Source organism: Ranitomeya variabilis, chromosome 1 (genome assembly GCF_051348905.1).
Source record: "Ranitomeya variabilis isolate aRanVar5 chromosome 1, aRanVar5.hap1, whole genome shotgun sequence".
Lineage (NCBI taxonomy): Eukaryota > Metazoa > Chordata > Amphibia > Anura > Dendrobatidae > Ranitomeya > Ranitomeya variabilis.
Window position 1 is genome coordinate 192,100,997 of NC_135232.1, and position 19,259 is coordinate 192,120,255.

Consider the following 19,259-nt stretch of genomic DNA (forward strand, 5'->3'; position numbering starts at 1 on the left):
CAGGATGATGAAGCCTCTGACAGTGACACCATCAGCTGGAATCAATGTTCTGCTCTGTCCATCGCCTCTGCCATCATAAACACTTATTGTTGTACAGAGCAGAATTTCCAGTCTGTCAATGAGACCTGATTCTGTTTTGCTCCAAAGCCCTTTAATCCACAGCACCACATACTGTAGGCTTATCAACATAATATACCAGAACAACCACATGGGCTAAGGAACATAATATACCAGAACAACCTCTTCTAGTTGATCAATTAGAAGAAATAACCAGTCAGCCTTTGTTCTTGGATGACACGAGGCCAGAGGAGATGGAAAACATGGTTTTTATGCCAAGCTGTGTGGCTGGCTATGTGAGATGTGGTGGCAGGGTCATTGGCAGTGGTAGTAGTCCTCTGAGCCAGTGCAAATGTCAAGGTGGGAATGATACAAAGAGCTCAGGCCATGTTCTACACCAAACCAATTATCAGCTGAATTAGGGATGATGACAATGATGTTTTTGTGGTGGACATGACCTGGGAAACAAACAGAGGTGCTGAGAAGGGGATGTTATCAGAGGAGGAAAATGTTGGCCTCAGCAATACACAGTGCAGGCAATTTGTAACTAAAACATAATTTGGGGCAAAATCTACTTGTTCTGCAGTCCCCTTGTTGTAGTTGATGTTACAAATGTTATAGATCTATGAGGCTCAACACTGCCTGAAAGCTCAAATGATGGTTATAGTGCTAGCGAGTTTTATGTGCATGCACCTCATGTTTTGGAATTCTTTTCCACAACTCCTGAGGACCAATTCACTGCAGTGTGCAGGTTGTGCTGTTGGAAAATAAGCTTGATATATCCCGGCACACATCGACTAGGAACAATATCACTCCATCTACTCCTGAAATGGCATCACCTGCTCATGTTATGAAAGAAAATTGACCATCAAGATGATCAAGGCTTAACCTGTCCCCCTTCTTCTCTTCCTGATTGTTATTCTGGTTCCATCATCATCCTCATCTATTGCTTTCCATATACAAAGAAAAACAGATCAACAAATCCATAACATCAAATTTCAAACTTTATTCCATGTGATTAAAATTTGCACCTTCTGATGGTAGATAAAACAATTTGACTCATTTCTGGCATGGATATTGCCCTTTGTCATAGAGTATAACACAACAGTATAGGAAAAGTCCACTAATCATGTAGGACAAAATTATATTTAATGCTAATAAACTAGAAAACAACATCAATAATAAGTGAATTACAAAGTAGCATATAAAACACAAAGGCACATCTTCCACTGTTTAATAAATAAACATTGTTGTCATTCCTAAAATTCATTCCTTTAGGCTGTTTCTTATTCAGTTTAATAATCCAAAAGGTCTCTAAAAAATTCTTTTTTATGCCAACTGCCTACTCTATGAGAGAAATTAACTCTATCAATATAAAAAAAAGCTAAAGCTATCAGTATTACCACCATGTAGTTCCAAAAAATGTTTTACTGCGCCCGAACAAGTTCTGTTCTTATTGAAAATATACAAAAAATTTTCAGCTATTTTTTTTTTGACTGGTGCATCCACTAAGTTTCATTTTGCAGATATTTCATTCACTAAAATATCTTAAGTGATAAGTATTACAGTTGATTAAAGAATCAATATTAAAAAGCGCATCAATTTTCTGTGTTATTTTTGCACTTGGCACATACTGCACTTATTTCCAGTGTATTAAAAAAAACTTTTAGACATAGCTAAAAAGTGTTTGCGTATTTTTTGAAAACTCAAAAGTCATTATCTCAGTAAATTAGAATACTTTATAACACCAGCTTGAAAACATACTTGGTCGGGGCTCCTTTTGTAGCATATTTTGTATGTGGCGTGGCATGGAGAAGATCAGCCTGTGGCACTGCTGAGATGTTATGGAAGCCCAGGTTGCTTTGATAGCAGCCTTCAGCTCGTCTGCATTGTTGGGTCTGGTGTCTCTCATCTTCCTCTTGACAATACCCCATAGAGTCTCTGGGATTGAACAATTGGTTTTGGGTTAACTCTGCAATGGGTAATGTGATCCATGTTTGTACTACTGTATAGATTTACAATGGCTTTATATTATATGCCTGTGTAACATGGTTTTCTATTTGCTCTTTGGACATTTCATTAGGAAGTGTAGGGACATCTGACATTATACGCAGATTGGATATTGGAGCATGACATGCCACTAGCTTCCTTAGAGGCAATGTCTTGACAGGGGCATTTTTAAATTACATGGTGCATGTATGGCTATATACTGTATTTTTTAGACATACTCAGAGATAACATATTGATCAAAGATCTACCCCTTCCAACATATCTATAGCCATTTTTCAAAATGGCTATATGTAATTATTTTAACCTCATTAGACTGTAAATTATATGGGGTGCTATATGTTAGCAATTTTTGTCTGAGAATGTGTCTTCTTAACAGTCTTGACTGAATAATTTGCTTTCTCTGGTAAATCTTTGAAGGATGGACTCAATAGTATGAACAACAGGTCAACAACTGTCTGAACATAGTAAATCTTTTTTTTGTAAGCTTGATTAGTTCTCTAGTTATAGCCTTTAATGGTTTACAAATTGGGCAAAACCAGGTATGGCTGCCACGTGGCCAGATAAGACACTAAGTATGTCATCCATGTAATAGCCATACCAGATTATGCGGGAGAAAAAGGATTGGATTGGGGTAAAAAGTATTCCCACCTAGAAACATAAAAATTAGCTAATGAAAGGGAAAATGCATAATGACGTAGATTTTGATTTTTTTTAGTGTAATACTTCTTTCCATGCACTTCTTCCTCTACCTCCATTGCATTATCAGTTCTCCTTTTGTGTCCTCAAGACATATGCATTCAGTCATCCAGTGAGGTGGAAATTGCACTCCCACATTTCCAAGATGACCACAATTGATGTCAGATTACCCTGGATTCTACTGCCTTTTGCAAAAGAATTGCTGGGCAGAAAATGCAAAATTTAAAGTATTACACGCATACATTTTTCATTACAATGAACTCACCTTCTTTGTGATTTTGGGTGAAATTAAAATTGATTGTGAATGCACCTGGGTGAATTTTCCCTGTAACACCCCTGATCAAGATTATGAAAAAGGGAAAAATTGTTGAAAATTAGCAAACCAAAATTATTTTACTTCCACGACCGCAATGTTCTTTACCAAAATTTTATTATTTTGCCAAATTTGTAAAAATTTTTGGGGCAAGGGAATTTCACAGCAGACGTTTGACAGGGGGACTACTCTGCACTCCTTTGAGAATTAACACTTCCCCATGTGTATGGCCCCTGCAAAGGGCAGGTCAGAAAGAGAAAAGGCTGAACTGTTTAAAATTGTTAAACTAAAATTACATAACTTTCACAAAATTTTCTATTTTTTTCAAAATTGTTAAGAAATGTTTTGGGAGCAGGAATTGGCATATTACCAGAGAAATCCGTGTTCCCTAAAGCTTTTGCACAGTGGACTGTTGTTAAATGCATGTATGCCTAGGTGATCAATATCCACTCTATGCCAAGACAACAAGTCCCCGCACTTGCGGCTCTTGTGCAAGGCAGCTCAGGAAGGCAAAAATTGTCATAAAAATGATAAATTGTTTAAAATAATCAAACCAAAATTCTTTGAAGTTGATAAGTGCAATTTTATTTAACAAAATTCACAATGTACAATTCTACAAAAAAACAAGAAAGCAGCAACAGTAATAAAAATATACAGTTAAGCCCAGAAATATTTGGACAGTGGCCGAGTCTTCATGCTTTGGGCTGTACATGCCAATATTTTTTATTTAAAATGAAAAAACTGAGATGTAAATGAAGTGTAGACCTTCAGGATAACTTATTATTATCTATTATTATTTATTATTGTAGCGCCATTTATTCCATGGCATTTTACATGTGAGGAGGGGTATACATAATAAAAGCAAGTGCAATAATCTTGAATAATACAAGTCACAACTGGTACAGGAGGAGAGAGGACCCTGCCCGCAATGGCTCACAATCTACAAGGTATGGGTGAGGATACAGTATGTGAGGGTAGAGCTGGTTGTGCAGCGGTTTGGTCGATCGGTGATTACTGCAGGTTGCAGGCTTGTCAGAAGAGGTGGGTCTTCAGGTTCTTTTTGAAGGTTTCAATAGTAGGCGAGGGTCTGATGTGTTGTGGTAGAGAGTTCCAGAGTAGGGGTGATGCGCGAGAGAAATCTTGTATGCGATTGTGGGAAGAGGAGATAAGAGGGGAGTAGAGAAGGAGATCTTGTGAGGATTGGAGGTTGCGTGCAGTTAAGTACAGGGAGGCGAGGTCACAGATGTATGGAGGAGACCGGTTGTGGATGGCTTTGTATGTCATGGTTAGACTTTTGTACTGGAGTCTCTGGGTAATGGGGAGCCAGTGAAGGGATTGACAGAGGGGAGAGGCCGGGGAATAGTGGGGGGACAGGTGGATTAGTCAGGCAGCAGAGTTTAGAATAGATTGTAGGGGTGCGAGAGTGTTAGAGGGGAGGCCACAGAGCAGGAGGTTACAGTAGTCGAGGTGGGAGATGATGAGGGCATGGACTAGGGTTTTTGCAGATTCTTGGTTTAGGAATGTACGGATCTTTGAAATATTTTTGAGTTGAAGGCAGCAGGAAGTGGAAAGGGCTTGGATATGTGGTTTGAAGGAGAGATCAGTGTCAAGGATTACCCCAAGACAGCGAGCTTGTGGGACTGGGGAGAGTGGGCAGCCATTTACTCTAATGGATAGGTTCGTTGGGGGGGTCACGTGAGGTGGGGGAAAGACGATGAATTCTGTTTTGTCCATGTTACGTTTTAGAAATCTAGCGGAGAAGAAGGATGAACTAGCAGACAGACATTGAGGGATTCTGGTTAGTAGGGAGGTGATATCTGGTCCAGAGATGTAAATCTGTGTGTCGTCAGCATAGAGATGATACTGAAAACCGTGAGATTCTATGAGCTGTCCCAGGCCAAAGGTGTAGATGGAGAAGAGCAGGGGCCCTAGAACTGAACCTTGCAGGACTCCGACAGATAGGGGGCGAGGTGAGGAGGTGGTGTGTGAGTGGGAGATGCTGAATGTCCGGTCAGTTAGGTATGACAAGATCCAGGATAGGGCCAAGTCTGTGATGCCAAGGGATGAGAGGGTCAGCAGCAACAGGGAATGGTCCACTGTGTCAAAGGCAGAGGACAGGTCCAGGAGGAGGAGGGGTTGGACAAAAATATCTGTGAAACGTTTAGGAATTGCAATCATTTTTAAACAAATTCTCCTCATTTCAGGGGTTTAAAATTAATTGGCCAAATTTTCTTTACCACAAACAAAATGTTCACTTTAATGCTTTGTAGAGAATCCTTTTCAGACAATGACTGCCTGAAGTCTGTAAGCCATGGATGTCACCAAATGTTGGGTTCCCTCCTTTGTGATGTTTTGCCATAAAATTTAGCCATGTACACTTCAGAAATCATCCAGCTGCTTCTGTCTTCAGTCACATCATCTTTAGCCCCTTAACCCCCTCGTTTTTGCATTTTTTGCTCCCCTTCTTCCCAGAGCCATAACTTTTTTATTTTTCTGTCAATATGGCCATGTGAGGGTTTGTTTTTTGCGGGACAAGTTGTACTTTTGAACAACACTATTGGTCTTACCATGTCGTGTACTAGAAAATGGGAAAAAATTCCAAGTGCGGTCAAATTGCAAAAAAAGTGCAATCCCACACTAGTATTTTGTTTTGCCTTTTTACTAGGTTCACTAAATGCTAAAACTGACCTGCCATTATGATTCTCCAGGCCATTATGAGTTCATAGACAGAAAGTATGTGTAAGATATTTTTTATGCAAGTGGTGAAAAAAAATTCCAAACTTTGTTAAAAAAAAAAAATTTGAGCCATTTTCTGATACCCATAACGCCTCTATTTTTCGTGATCTCGGGTTGGTTGAGGGCTTGCTTTTTGCGCGCCGAGCTGATGTTTTTAATTATTCCATTTTGGTGCAGATACTTTATTTTGGTCGTCCGTTATTGCATTTTAATGCAGTGTTGCGGCGACCAAAAAAACTTAATTCGGGCGTTTTTACTTTTTTCTCGCTACGCTGTTTAGCGATCAGGTTAATCCTTTTTTTGTTGATAGATTGGGCGATTCTGAATGCGGTGATACTAAATATATGTATGTTTTTTTTTTTTTTATTGTTTTGTTACAAACGGGGCGAAAGGGGGGTGATTTGAACTTTAATTTGTTTTTGTTTTTTATATTTTTAAAAACATTTTTTTTTACTTTTGGCATGTTTCAATAGTCTCCATGGGAGACTAGAAGTTGCCGTAACTCGATCAGCTTAGCTACATACAGGCGATGATCAGTTCGCTTGTATGTATCTGAATTACTCACTTGCTATGAGTGCTGACCAGTGGACAGCGCTCACAGAAAGCTGGCAGTAACAACCATAGAGGTCTCCAGGAGACCTCTGGTTGTCATGCCAACCCATCGGTGACCCACGATCACGTGACGGTGGTCACCGGTGGGCATGATTGCCAGAAACGCATATTAAATGCCGCTGTCAGCGTTTGACAGTGGCATTTAATGGGTTAATAACTGCGGGTGGATCGCAATTCCACCCACAGCTGTTTTGGGCACTTGTCAGCTTTTCAAAACAGCTGAAAAGTGCTGAGAAAAATGTGGGCTCACCGCCGGTGCCCACATCAAAGGGAGGGAGTCCAAAATCGGCATACTATTACGCCCGATGTCGGAAAGGATAAACACTAGTGACCAAGTGCCTTTGGAAGCCATGCATGTCCATGCGATCACACTGCCTCCAATATGTTTTACAGAGGATGTGGTGTGGTTTTGATCATAATTAATTTCAAGCCTTCTCCAAACTTTTTTTTTCCAGTCATTGTGGTGCAGGTTGATCTTAGTTTTATCTGTCCAAAGATTGTTTTACAGAACTGGGCTGGCTTCTTTAGATGTTTTTTGGCAAAGTCTAATCTAAACTACACACCTGGAATCAGCTCCAGACTTTTTACCTGCTTAATTGATGATGGATTAATGAGGATAAAGCCCATGCAGCCTATTAAAGAGCTTTTGAGATAATTGTCGAATTAACTTTGTTCTCTGTAAAAAAAGAGGCAGCTTCATATTAAAGAGCTTACTCCAATTAGGACATGAATACCATCAAATTAAAGCTATAAGTCTCCACTTTATGCCCATATTGATTATATAACTGTATCTTGAATGTGTTTTGGTAACCAGCTAAAATGACAAAACTTGCTTCACTGTCCAAATTTTCATTTTTTTCCGGACCTAACTGTATAAGACATGATGGGCAATATGATCGTTATCTGCCAACAAACTGCTGAACATCATCAAATAGTTCCCTTGAAAAAGCACACGCGAAACGTGCATCAGGTCTGTTTCTGGTGGGTGCACACAGTTTCCTCCAATCATGGGTAAGCACTACAGCTACACGGCACTTTTATAAGCACAGTCACTTTACTTTGAAACACATTTTTGTTTCTTCTATGCCATTATTAGTGCTTTAGGACTTTATCCTCTCCATTCTCTTACATTCAATATGAGATTTACTATGGAAGGGGAAGTGTCCATGTATATGAAGTGCCCACCAGGGTAGTGGGGATACTTGGTTCTGGGCCAGTTCTTAAAGGGTTGTGTCACGGCAGCAGTGACCCGGTCAGTGGCCCTGGGCGTCCAATAAAATAGTGATGATGAAAAGGGGAATAAAGTTTATGGGAAAAGGGGAATTGTTTGTTACGCCACCTGTGGTATTCGGCAAATAGGAGATGTTAGCCAACGATGTTTGAAGAAACCACTGGGGCTGATGGTGATGCAGCAGTGTTGTTACAGCTCTCCACAGGTAGAGCTACACCCCAGGGCAGTGATGGTGTTAAAGGGTGATGATGGTGGTTGTAGTGCAGGGCTGGTGAAGCAGTAATAATTCAGAGAACACAGCAGTGTGCAGTTTCCACATGTTTACTCACAGTTCTTAGTTGTAGTCCCCAGCCAGGGTGCTGTGTCTTCCAGGTCTGTGGTCCAGCCAGCTCTCAAGTAAATTGAGAACCCCTTCCAGAACCCCCTTTCTGTTCCTTTCCTGGCCGTCTCGCTGAGCTGGCTTTCACCCTTCTGCCCTGTGCCTTCACACACGGTGTCCCAATCCAGCAGCCTCAGATCTTGTTGGGCGACACTCTCTGTTGGTCCCCTGGATCCTATGTGGCTGCCTTTTCAGTGAATGTGTTGGATGTGGCTGCAGCACATGCAGATGCTGCAGCCTCTGGCTGGCTAGCTGAGTCTTGTAATCCTCCACTAGTCTTGGGGGCCGATTCCCCACTGCAACCTGGTCCCTCCACCTGGCGATGGTCAGCGTTGATGCGGGCCCCACAGGTGGATTGCTCACTACCTGTGCCCCTAGGACCCCTTCTTGCTTCTGAAGCTTCTTTCTCTCTCTAGCTCCCTCTGACTGGGAGCTCCTTTCTCCATGTCTCACTTCATCTCTTCCTCTTCATTGACTGACTACTTTCCCTCCTAATTAGCTCCTCCCCTACCTACTGGCTCTACCCACACCCTCTACCTAGTTACCCTCTCCAGACTGGGATGAGGCCCTGACTGGAGTTTTGTGGTGTTGGATGCTGGTGTGGAGTCCCAGCTAGTGCCTCCTCCTTACCCAAGAGCAGAGTCCCACACCTCTGGATGAGGTGCAGTACCTCTGTGGTGACCAGACCTCAGGGGCACCACATATATACGCATATAAATTAGTCTAGGATTTGACTATGTTGTTATGCCTTTCCACTTAATATAATGTTTTCCTCTTTTTGATCGCCTTACATTTTTTGATTCTGTTTTTTTAGTAACTAAAAAGGTGATTTTACTATTTCCTTGCGACAGTGTTTTTTGCTTACTTCATTTTCTCTTTGGTTATGTCATGCTATGGCAGTACTGTACTATTTATTTAATTTACTTTAAGGGGGAATATATATGTGTTTTTTGAACAACTTTGTATCAAACAGAGTTGCATCAACAGAACAGCCAGGTTCAGTCATACATGCACTGTGTCCTTGCTTTCTCTAGCCGATACCCTGAGCTCCAATCTCATGGACTTCTTGCTCAGCATTATGGAGCATTTAAAAAGAAGTGACAACGTTTGCTATCAACGTATGGTCGTGTTCAGCCTTCAGTGTACTGTCAGTGGGGTTTGAGAGTGGCCGTTGGCTTTGTCACACCCAAGCAGACCAGGTTGTCCTTCACAACAGTGGAAAACCTTACATTTATCAAAATGAATCATGCATTGATCAGTACCAAATTTCATTCCCCTATGGCTGATACCAGTTTTAAATAATCTATACCATCTTGCCTGTCGATTGTCTTCTACACTGTACTGCTGTTACGAGAGCTGGTGATGACCCACGCTCATCAAGGCATCTACTCCTTCACCAACATGTCATCTAAAGAGTAGTACTGCTGCCGGTGCTGCGGTTGCTGATCCCACATTGTCAGATATCGTCTGCCCCACACTAATTCTCTGCCATGCAGCTTCTGCCACTGCCACTATCACTGCAACTGCAAAGCCACGTCGGCCACACATCTCCTGGCTGCCTCTCCACTGATTCTTTTTTATAGTGCAAGTCCATATTGCTGCTGACAAGGCTACAGTTGCTAGCACTACAATACCAAATTGCGGCTTCTGCAGCGAAGTCAGTGAATTCACATTCAAACAATCATTTTTTTTTAAAAATGATTCATCATTGTGGGCGATATTCGGGGAATCCAAATGTTTTTGCATGATTAATTAATTTGACTTTTTTAAAAAGTTAAAAAATGTTTGTGCAAATGTGCTGTGCCCCTCCAGAGTGATTTTATGTACAGTACAGACCAAAAGTTCGGACACACCATCTCATTTAAAGATTTATCTGTATTTTCATGACTATGAAAATTGTACATTCACACTGAAGGCATAAAACTATGAATTAACACATGTGGAATTATATACTTAACAAAAAAAAGTGTGAAACAACTGAAATTATGTCTTACTGTATATTCTAGGTTCTTCAAAGTAGCCACCTTTTGCTTTGATGACTGCTTTGCACACTCTTGGCATTCTCTTGATGAGCTTCAAGAGGTAGTCAAAAAAATGGTTAAAACAGAAATAAAGAGTAATTTTTCATTTTGTACAAAAATCACGTGCCATTTTGAAGAATTTAGTAAAAATAACATCAACGAATACCACAAGTCAAAAAAATAGAATAGAAAAAATACAAATGAAGAAATGGCCCCATAGAGTTAATATGAAGGCTGATGTCGCTGTCATCTTGGTTCTCCTGTGTTATATGTGATCATTAATTTAACCACATACTGTAATACTAATGCAGCGCCCCAGAGTCCTGGTCGTTGCAGTACTGTGGCTCCGCCACTATGGGGAGCTATGGTGCGTCTGATGGCACTGAAGGAGTTCATCTGATCAGGTATCACAGACACCAATACATTTCACAGTCGGGCCTCCGGGGGGAGCTAAGGGTTCTATTCACTAGGCCACTCCCCACCATAGTGGGTAAACTGGGGGTCAGGCAGGAAGTTAGATCAGAAAGCTGACTGGGTTGGAACCAGGCAACACCTTGTGGCAGAGGGTGTTGCAGGGGAAGATACAGTAGGGTCTCTGTCAGGGGTGGGATCCTGACAGAGGCTTGGCAACTTGAACGAACGTAACGGGACCGTGCCTGCTCAGGATAGCGGCGATGCCCAAGGAAGGACCAGAAGCGAGATAGATTGTGCTGAGTGAGAAACGAGATCAAGCAATAGGAGAATACCAGTAGGGGTCGTGCCGTAAGACCGAGGCAACACCCTACTGAGGCGCACTACCGGTGGCCGGAACGCCGAGGGAGTATTACAACATCCAGCTTCAAGCGATACTCCAAACAGCGGCAGGACAGTCAGTCTAAGGCGGGCTGTCTAACTTAAATCACCTATGCAGTCTTGGGGGGCAACTTGTGGAGAGGGGCGACTCTAGGGTCTCGGAAGAGCTCCGAGCCTACCCGTCAAACGGGTGCCGTCCCAACCAGAACACCAGGGAGGGACGGAGGATTAGCAGAACATCATCTAATCGAGTTGTGAGGGAACTTAAGAAACAGACACAACAGTTGTGGGGACTTTCTGTAAGCACAGCAGGGAAGGACCGCAACACATAGCGCTAGAAGGAAGGCACAGATTTCCACCTGCTAAGAGAACTCTGGAGGTGCCATTGGGCCGGCCGGACTTGCGCAGCCTGGTTATCCGGATTCCGGACTGAGGACCCAGAGATCTTCAGTAAAGAGGTAAAGAGACTGCAACCTGGTGTCCTCGTTATTTGCTGCACTGCACCACTAACATCTTCGATCCACATCTCTTCACTGTGCGCCCCTCGGCAGGGTCACGGACCGGGCCTAGCCACCGTGACAACCCCAGAGCAGAGACTCTAAGGCCCGGTACCGGGTACCCCTAGGCCCTGCGGCAGTGGGGGCGCTACAAACTTGGCGTCACGAACAGGATCTACTTAAGCCTGAAGAATCAGGTCATGTGTGCCTTGGAACTGTGATTTACTGTGCTTGGACTGTACTTTATTGCAAAGACTGTGGATTGTCACTTGCCGCCAAAAGTTCGCGCCAAAACCGCCGCCATTACAGCGCTAAGGAGAGTGCAGGAGAAGAAGAAGGGCGTGGAAGTGGGCGTGAACAAGCTGAAGAGCGCGAAAGACAATGGCCGCCCAGTCTAAATATCTCGGCCCCTTGAGGACGTGTCCGTCAGCAGCCGAGATCCGCCTCCTGATCCTCAATGGTGGGCAGAGACAGAGAAAACGAAACCACCCACGAAGGAGAGAGCGGGAAAAGGACCAGGAAGAAGAAGTCAGTGACATGGAGGACGCCATGGCCAGCCACCCGGAGCCGGAGCGTGGGGTCGGAGCCGAGGACTCCCCCAGCTACCCGGAGAGGCACCGCAGCCAGACCTCCACAGTTGACGCTGACCTCCTGCAGACCGGAGCGGACGAGCTGATTCACCAACTCCTGCGGACGCAGCTGAGCACTGAAGCCGGGTGGAAGAAGGCCATCATCGGGAGCCTCGCCAGACGTCTGTCGGCAGCCTCGTCTGGTCCGGAGCAAGAAGGAAGTTACAGCGCTCCAAAGCCAGAAAGCAAGGCTCTGCCGGAAAGCGAGATGCTGCAAACGGAGATGACAACGCCGCAGCGCCAGGCCCTGCAACCAGCGTTCCAGATCCCAGCGGAGGCAGAGCAGACCGGCACCGGAGGGACCGCATCTGAAGCAGGTATGAAGGACGACCCTGCCCTGACGACCGATACCACTCCAGTGACTGCTAGTGCCAAAGCTGCTGACTCCATTCCAGTGACTGATCTTGCAGCAGCCGCTACCTCTGCTGCAGCAGATGCCCATACTCAAGCTGCGCAGACCTCCATCGCTGCGCATGATTTAACCATACATGAAAGACGGATTAACGGCGTTTGTCCAGCACTGGGTGTAACCCTGGACCTCACTTTTCCCAGGCCAAGAGGGGTTAAGTGCCAGGTGCAGCCCTGGAAGCCGTCCAACTAAACCTCGGAAACCTGAAACTGTACATAGTTAACTGTTTGTTTCCCTGCTTTTTGCTACTAAAACCCGTCCAGGGTTAACTCTTAAAGGGATCCCTTGGTTGACCCGGGATCCCTATTGCTTTTTGTTTGCTTTTTCCAAGTTTTGCACAAGTTTCCAGAACTGCCGCAATCATGAACAGTGCATGATACAAACTTTTTGTAAATAGTTTGCACCTTCTTAAAGGTGCTCCCTACTCGTTTTACTTAAGGAAGGACTCTTTGTGAAGTTACCGCACCGGAGCCTTTGCTGAGTACGGACTGGTAGCTTGAGAAGATATGCTACCTCATGGAGACTTGGTCACCTTTTAAAGAGGACATTCACCTGTTGCACTTAAAGGGTGATATTGCTTTAAGACAGAAAGTAATAATGTCTTGACAAAAGAAAATGATGAAGATGCTTATATGAAGAAGTTATGTGTATTTAACAAGTTAATTGTGAGAAATGTTTAATAATGATGATAGAAACCTGGGGACAGACAGTGAACCTGTACGGGGTTAGTTAGTGAGTCCTCTTAGGAGCCATATAGAGATGGCTCATGGATCTAAAACTGAAAGTAATGTTATGTTCTATACTGTGTATAGTAGTTGAAAAGGCAGTAGGCCCGGGCTGAACGGGGCGGTCCTGTAACAGAAAGGAGAGGCAGAAGGTCTGGTGCCGTTAGGACAGGCGGTCCTGCAGATTTAAAGTAGGAGAATGAAAAAGTTAAATTGCCTTATAATGTGATTATAAGAAGGTCTTTAGTGGATTCAGAGTGTATGTCCTTAAAGGCAATGTTAAATTATTGTTCAACAATTTTGCACTTAGTAGAATACCCGGTTGGGTAAAAGAAAGTTATTTGTAGCATGTTGCTATGACATTTAACCATGTTTGTAACGTTCAAGCGTCCTCACCTCCCATAAAGGGAAGCTCTGTTTAAATATGCTTATTGTTATTGCACTCAACAAAACTGTATGTCTTTTTGCTAACTTGTATTGTTGTTTTCTTCCCAGTCCCGGAGTACTGTGTTTAACCAGGGGGGAGTGCAGCGCCCCAGAGTCCTGGTCGTTGCAGTACTGTGGCTCCGCCACTATGGGGAGCTATGGTGCGTCTGATGGCACTGAAGGAGTTCATCTGATCAGGTATCACAGACACCAATACATTTCACAGTCGGGCCTCCGGGGGGAGCTAAGGGTTCTATTCACTAGGCCACTCCCCACCATAGTGGGTAAACTGGGGGTCAGGCAGGAAGTTAGATCAGAAAGCTGACTGGGTTGGAACCAGGCAACACCTTGTGGCAGAGGGTGTTGCAGGGGAAGATACAATAGGGTCTCTGTCAGGGGTGGGATCCTGACAGAGGCTTGGCAACTTGAACGAACGTAACGGGACCGTGCCTGCTCAGGATAGCGGCGATGCCCAAGGAAGGACCAGAAACGAGATAGATTGTGCTGAGTGAGAAACGAGATCAAGCAATAGGAGAATACCAGTAGGGGTCGTGCCGTAAGACCGAGGCAACACCCTACTGAGGCGCACTACCGGTGGCCGGAACGCCGAGGGAGTATTACAACATCCAGCTTCAAGCGATACTCCAAACAGCGGCAGGACAGTCAGTCTAAGGCGGGCTGTCTAACTTAAATCACCTATGCAGTCTTGGGGGGCAACTTGTGGAGAGGGGCGACTCTAGGGTCTCGGAAGAGCTCCGAGCCTACCCGTCAAACGGGTGCCGTCCCAACCAGAACACCAGGGAGGGACGGAGGATTAGCAGAACATCATCTAATCGAGTTGTGAGGGAACTTAAGAAACAGACACAACAGTTGTGGGGACTTTCTGTAAGCACAGCAGGGAAGGACCGCAACACATAGCGCTAGAAGGAAGGCACAGATTTCCACCTGCTAAGAGAACTCTGGAGGTGCCATTGGGCTGGCCGGACTTGCGCAGCCTGGTTATCCGGATTCCGGACTGAGGACCCAGAGATCTTCAGTAAAGAGGTAAAGAGACTGCAACCTGGTGTCCTCGTTATTTGCTGCACTGCACCACTAACATCTTCGATCCACATCTCTTCACTGTGCGCCCCTCGGCAGGGTCACGGACCGGGCCTAGCCACCGTGACAACCCCAGAGCAGAGACTCTAAGGCCCGGTACCGGGTACCCCTAGGCCCTGCGGCAGTGGGGGCGCTACACTAAAATATTGCAATATATTGTGCACACAATCGAATGAATTCAGTTTTACATTCCCTAAGAGGTCTAAAAAATATGTACAAAAACCCTGTAAAAATGTACCGTATTAAAAAATATAATAAAGAAATACAAGTTTAAATCAACTGCATTTCCGATAGCAAATATAATATAAAAAAGAAGCATATTTTGCATCACCACATCCATAAAAGTAAAATCTATCAAAATGTAAGATTGTTCACTAGAGATGAACAGATCGATTCACAAAGGGCAGAGTTCAAGTTGAATTTCCTCAAATTCGCCATTTCACAAACATATGATCATTTTAAGATTTCATTTGCGGTTTGCAAAAAGAAAAAAAAACTTGCCCGGCACCACAGTCTTCCCCATAATGTCCTTCAGCTATGACATCATATAGGTTTTCATACCATGTATAGGGGTCAGTACCTGGACCATCGCAGATCAGCAGTTTCCTAATGGAGCCCAGTTTGTATGGCAGAGTCATTTCCATCTCAAGAGTAACTGGGTAAGTCTATCTCTCCTGTAGAGCGTAAACTCATAAAGGGAATCTGTCACCCCCTGGGAAATTTTTACCTATCAATATGGGCATATAGTTAATAGAACTGTTAAAATAGTCAAACCTGTATGCCCAATATCTGCAGTCTTGATGTGTAGATATAGTCTTTTATTCATTTATGGTCATGAGTTATAGTATTTTATTCATTTATGGTCATGAGTTCCTCAAGGCTCCAGGCGCCTGGAAGAAAACTCAGCATCCAGTAATCATTTGTATACCACCCTTCTCACATCAGCTTCACAGTGCCCTGGGACGTGTATTGCTGGCCCAGGAATCCCGCGCCTGTGCCCTGCAATCACACCATTAGGCTGGTTTCACACTTGCGTTTTTGTCTGCAGCGTTTTTTGCACAAAAAACGCATGCGTTTTTTTTCCCTATATTTAACATTGAAAACGCATGCGTTTTACCGCGTTTACATGCGTTTTTCACACATGCGTTTTTTTAAAAAAACGCATGCAGACAAAAACGCAAGTGTGAAACCAGCCTTATACTTACCTTTTCTGCCCTGCTATGGGCATTGGCTTTATTGTTCTTCTGCGCAGGTGCTGGTGAGTCACTGCTACTTCAGTAGCCTGTGCAGAAGAACAATGAAGTGAATGTCCATAGTAGGGTGGAAAAGGGAAGTGTAATTGTGCAATTGCACAGGTGTGGGATTCCAGGGCTAGCAATATATCTCACAGGGCACTGTGACATTGATGGGAGGGTGGTTGTATGCAAACAAAGACTGGAGGCCAAGTTCTCTTACAGGTACCGCACGCACCGTAGCCTTGTAGAACTCACTACCATAAACGAATAAAACATTATTTCTGCACATCAAGACTGTAGATATGGGCACACGGGTATGACTATTTTAACCATTCTATTACCTGTATGCCCATATTAATAGCTAATTAACACTTTACAGGCAAGTACAATGTCTATCTTGCCTGTAAAGTGTAAGCTTCTACAATCAGCTGGGTCCTCTTTCTTTTTCTCTCAGCTGTAAAGGGTAACCTCTTATGGTCTCAGGGGTCCTCTCTTTCACTCTCATTCCTGAAGAGGGTAAACTCTTATAGTCAGCAGGGTTCTCTCTTCTGTAGAGATTTTTGTAATGACCAGTGGGGTCCTCTCTTTCCTGTGGAGTGTAAGCTCTTATGGTTAGCAGGTTCCTCTATCTTTCTCGACTTTAAATTGTAAGCTCTTGTGGTCAGCGAGGTGCACTCTCTCCTCTACCCCACATGTACTGTATGAGCAATTGCAAGCTTTCCAGTATTGAAAATTGTGCAAATTTATGCTATGCAAACTGACTTTTGGGCTAAAATTCAGTGAAGTTGGTGAAATTGAATTTAAAAATATTTGCTCTTCTCTGCTGATGAGAATTCTGACATTCAAAACTACTTCTCGTCTTGCAAAAAAAAGGCCCTCATAAACCTCTTGTGATTGATTGTAAATCGTCAACCATGTGTAGCGGCGCCTCACCTCCATGTTGCCACATCATCAAGGGGCCATCACTCAGCATGAGCATTGCACATGCACATGACCGGCCATGGGACCAGGCCAGTTACCCTAGCAATGTTACACAGTGAAAGCACCACTCCAAGACAATGAATCAGTGCAGGAGCGGTGCGTGCTCCCGGATGACAATATACATGCAGGTAAATAAGGTGTAATTGGTGGTTATATTGATGTACTATAATTAGTATACAAGAAGGATATTGTTGCAGCTATAAATCAATTCCATCATATGTTATCAAACTATTGCACCTGTTTCAAATATGTACAGACATGTGTATGTACTCAATGAATACTTGCAGTGTAATGAAAGTAAAATCCTAATTAAAAAAACATACTCATTTCTAGATAAAGGAGTGCACTACGATAGTGAACCAATTATGTATAAAGAAAGTGCACATAGGCTGCAAACTTTTATGTTCCCAATTTGGGATAAATATACTGTGTGTCACAGGTTCCTTCTCCGGTATCACACAATCAACAGAGCAAGAGAATAGTGAACAATTCCAGAACCTTTATTTAGGCAAAAACACGAAAGGTCCATATAATCCACCACACTGAGGATACAATAGTCCAGAACACTAATGCAGTTCAGTAACAGGATAAAAGTCCAACAATCCAGCACACAGAGGATAAAAAATGGTCCATATGCTTCCCCTTCTCTCTGACGTGCTGTCTTCACTTCATAGTTCCAAACAAGACTGATCTGTGTCTCACCTCCCCATTCTCAGGTTAGGGGGGTGGGTCGCAGGGGCTCATTGTTTCAACAAGCTAGGTCAACATGTCATTAGCATATTAGCAAACAACATTATTCACTGACCCTGTGGAGAGATAACAATACAGAACTGTGGGGAGAATATCAGATGGCAAATAACAACTCAACACCATGAAAATAAGTAAAATAGAAATATACACAAATTGATACCCACATAGCATATCACACCATCACACTGTGTATATAAGTAGGGATAAAGTGACAAATGCAATGAGATAAAAACCACAATTACAACTAAACATATCTAATATCCATTAAAGTGGCCGTAAAAGATAACAACGAAAGAAATAGGAAATAAAGTTAGCAAAAAAGAAGTGAAAAAATAATTAACATCTCACCTGAGCAATGCATGCAACTAGTTTCTCCATGCAGGAGGCGTCTTGAAGCTGTTGTCACCAACAAAGGCTTTTGTACAAAGTATGAAATTAATTTCAGTAAACATGTTCAATACTTTTCCCCTGTGTCACTTCTTATTATTACACATAACTTAATTATGTCCTAATGTGTTCAATGTAAGATAAAGGCCTCAATATCATCTATATTTTCTAGTAAATACATAGTTAGAAGAATTTAGGTTTATACACAGGTGGTCACCAGAGCTGTTTCTTGTAAAATATCCTGAATGAATTACCGTATATAACAGAAAACGGTTTTATTCTTTTTCACAGAATATTTGTTACTAAAAGAAAAAGCAATTCCATGCAGTATCCATGACAACAGAATGCTGTCTGTGTATAGCTCTTCTTTTGTCAAGAATCTAAAGAGATTAACATTGCATCTAAGACGTAAACAGGTCATGTGTAACGTGAAGGTTAAATTGAACAGTGGCATCTCTTATAGTCCTGGAGATAAAAAGAAATATTGATTTCTCCCATTCAACCACTTTATAATCAAGTGGACAATCAATAAGTATCATAATCAACACAGAATGCTTTTCATGTCTCCAAATATTTAACCTTTGCACCAAAAGATGTCTTGACATTTATAGCCATCCGGTGTACTGTGTGAACAGAGAAAAGTTACCACTGCGTGAACCTGACCTGTCAAGACAGGAGCCTCATACATCACTAGTGCCCTTTCAGTGGATCGTGAAGCTGCTGTCAGTTTATAGGAGAACTTTAACGTAAAATATAAACCTGAGCAGGCAGTGGATTCTGCAGTGCACGCTGTGCTTTTACATAAAGACAATATAATAGGATTTCAGGTATTGCTGTAGTCCTTTAGCTAAAAAAAAATCCAAGAGGGTGTGCAAAGGCAAAAAAACAATTATTCCTTCCTTCCCATTTGGGAAGACCATAGACCCTGTTATGCTTATATATTATCCTGCTATACGGTGATATCTCACCATACAAATACTTGCTTCTTATATTGAGCTAGATGGAGGCCCGATGCTATTGCATCGGGAGGGTGGTAATGTCACGAAGGGGGTAGGCTTTGCAGCGTTGAGAATCTCTCCTCCCATGTGGTCACCCACCTTAGACTCTACGGTGTGGGGTGGTGGTTCCAATGGGTCTTCTTGTGAGCATGATATTGCTGTTAAGACTGCAGATTTCTGTTTGCGGCACTGTTGTTGCCTAATGGCATCCTGTGATAATCTAATGACTTTTGCATCAGAGAACTCATGTGCTTGACGCCTATGCTTATATGCATTG

General features: G+C 43.1%; 1 protein-coding gene across 2 annotated transcripts in view; it reads left to right on the forward strand.

Annotated features, from left to right (window-relative positions):
• The window catches only part of CTXN3 (cortexin 3), a 138,185-nt gene that overhangs the window by 56,343 nt on the left and 62,583 nt on the right, over positions 1 to 19,259 (forward strand). The window lies entirely within an intron of this gene.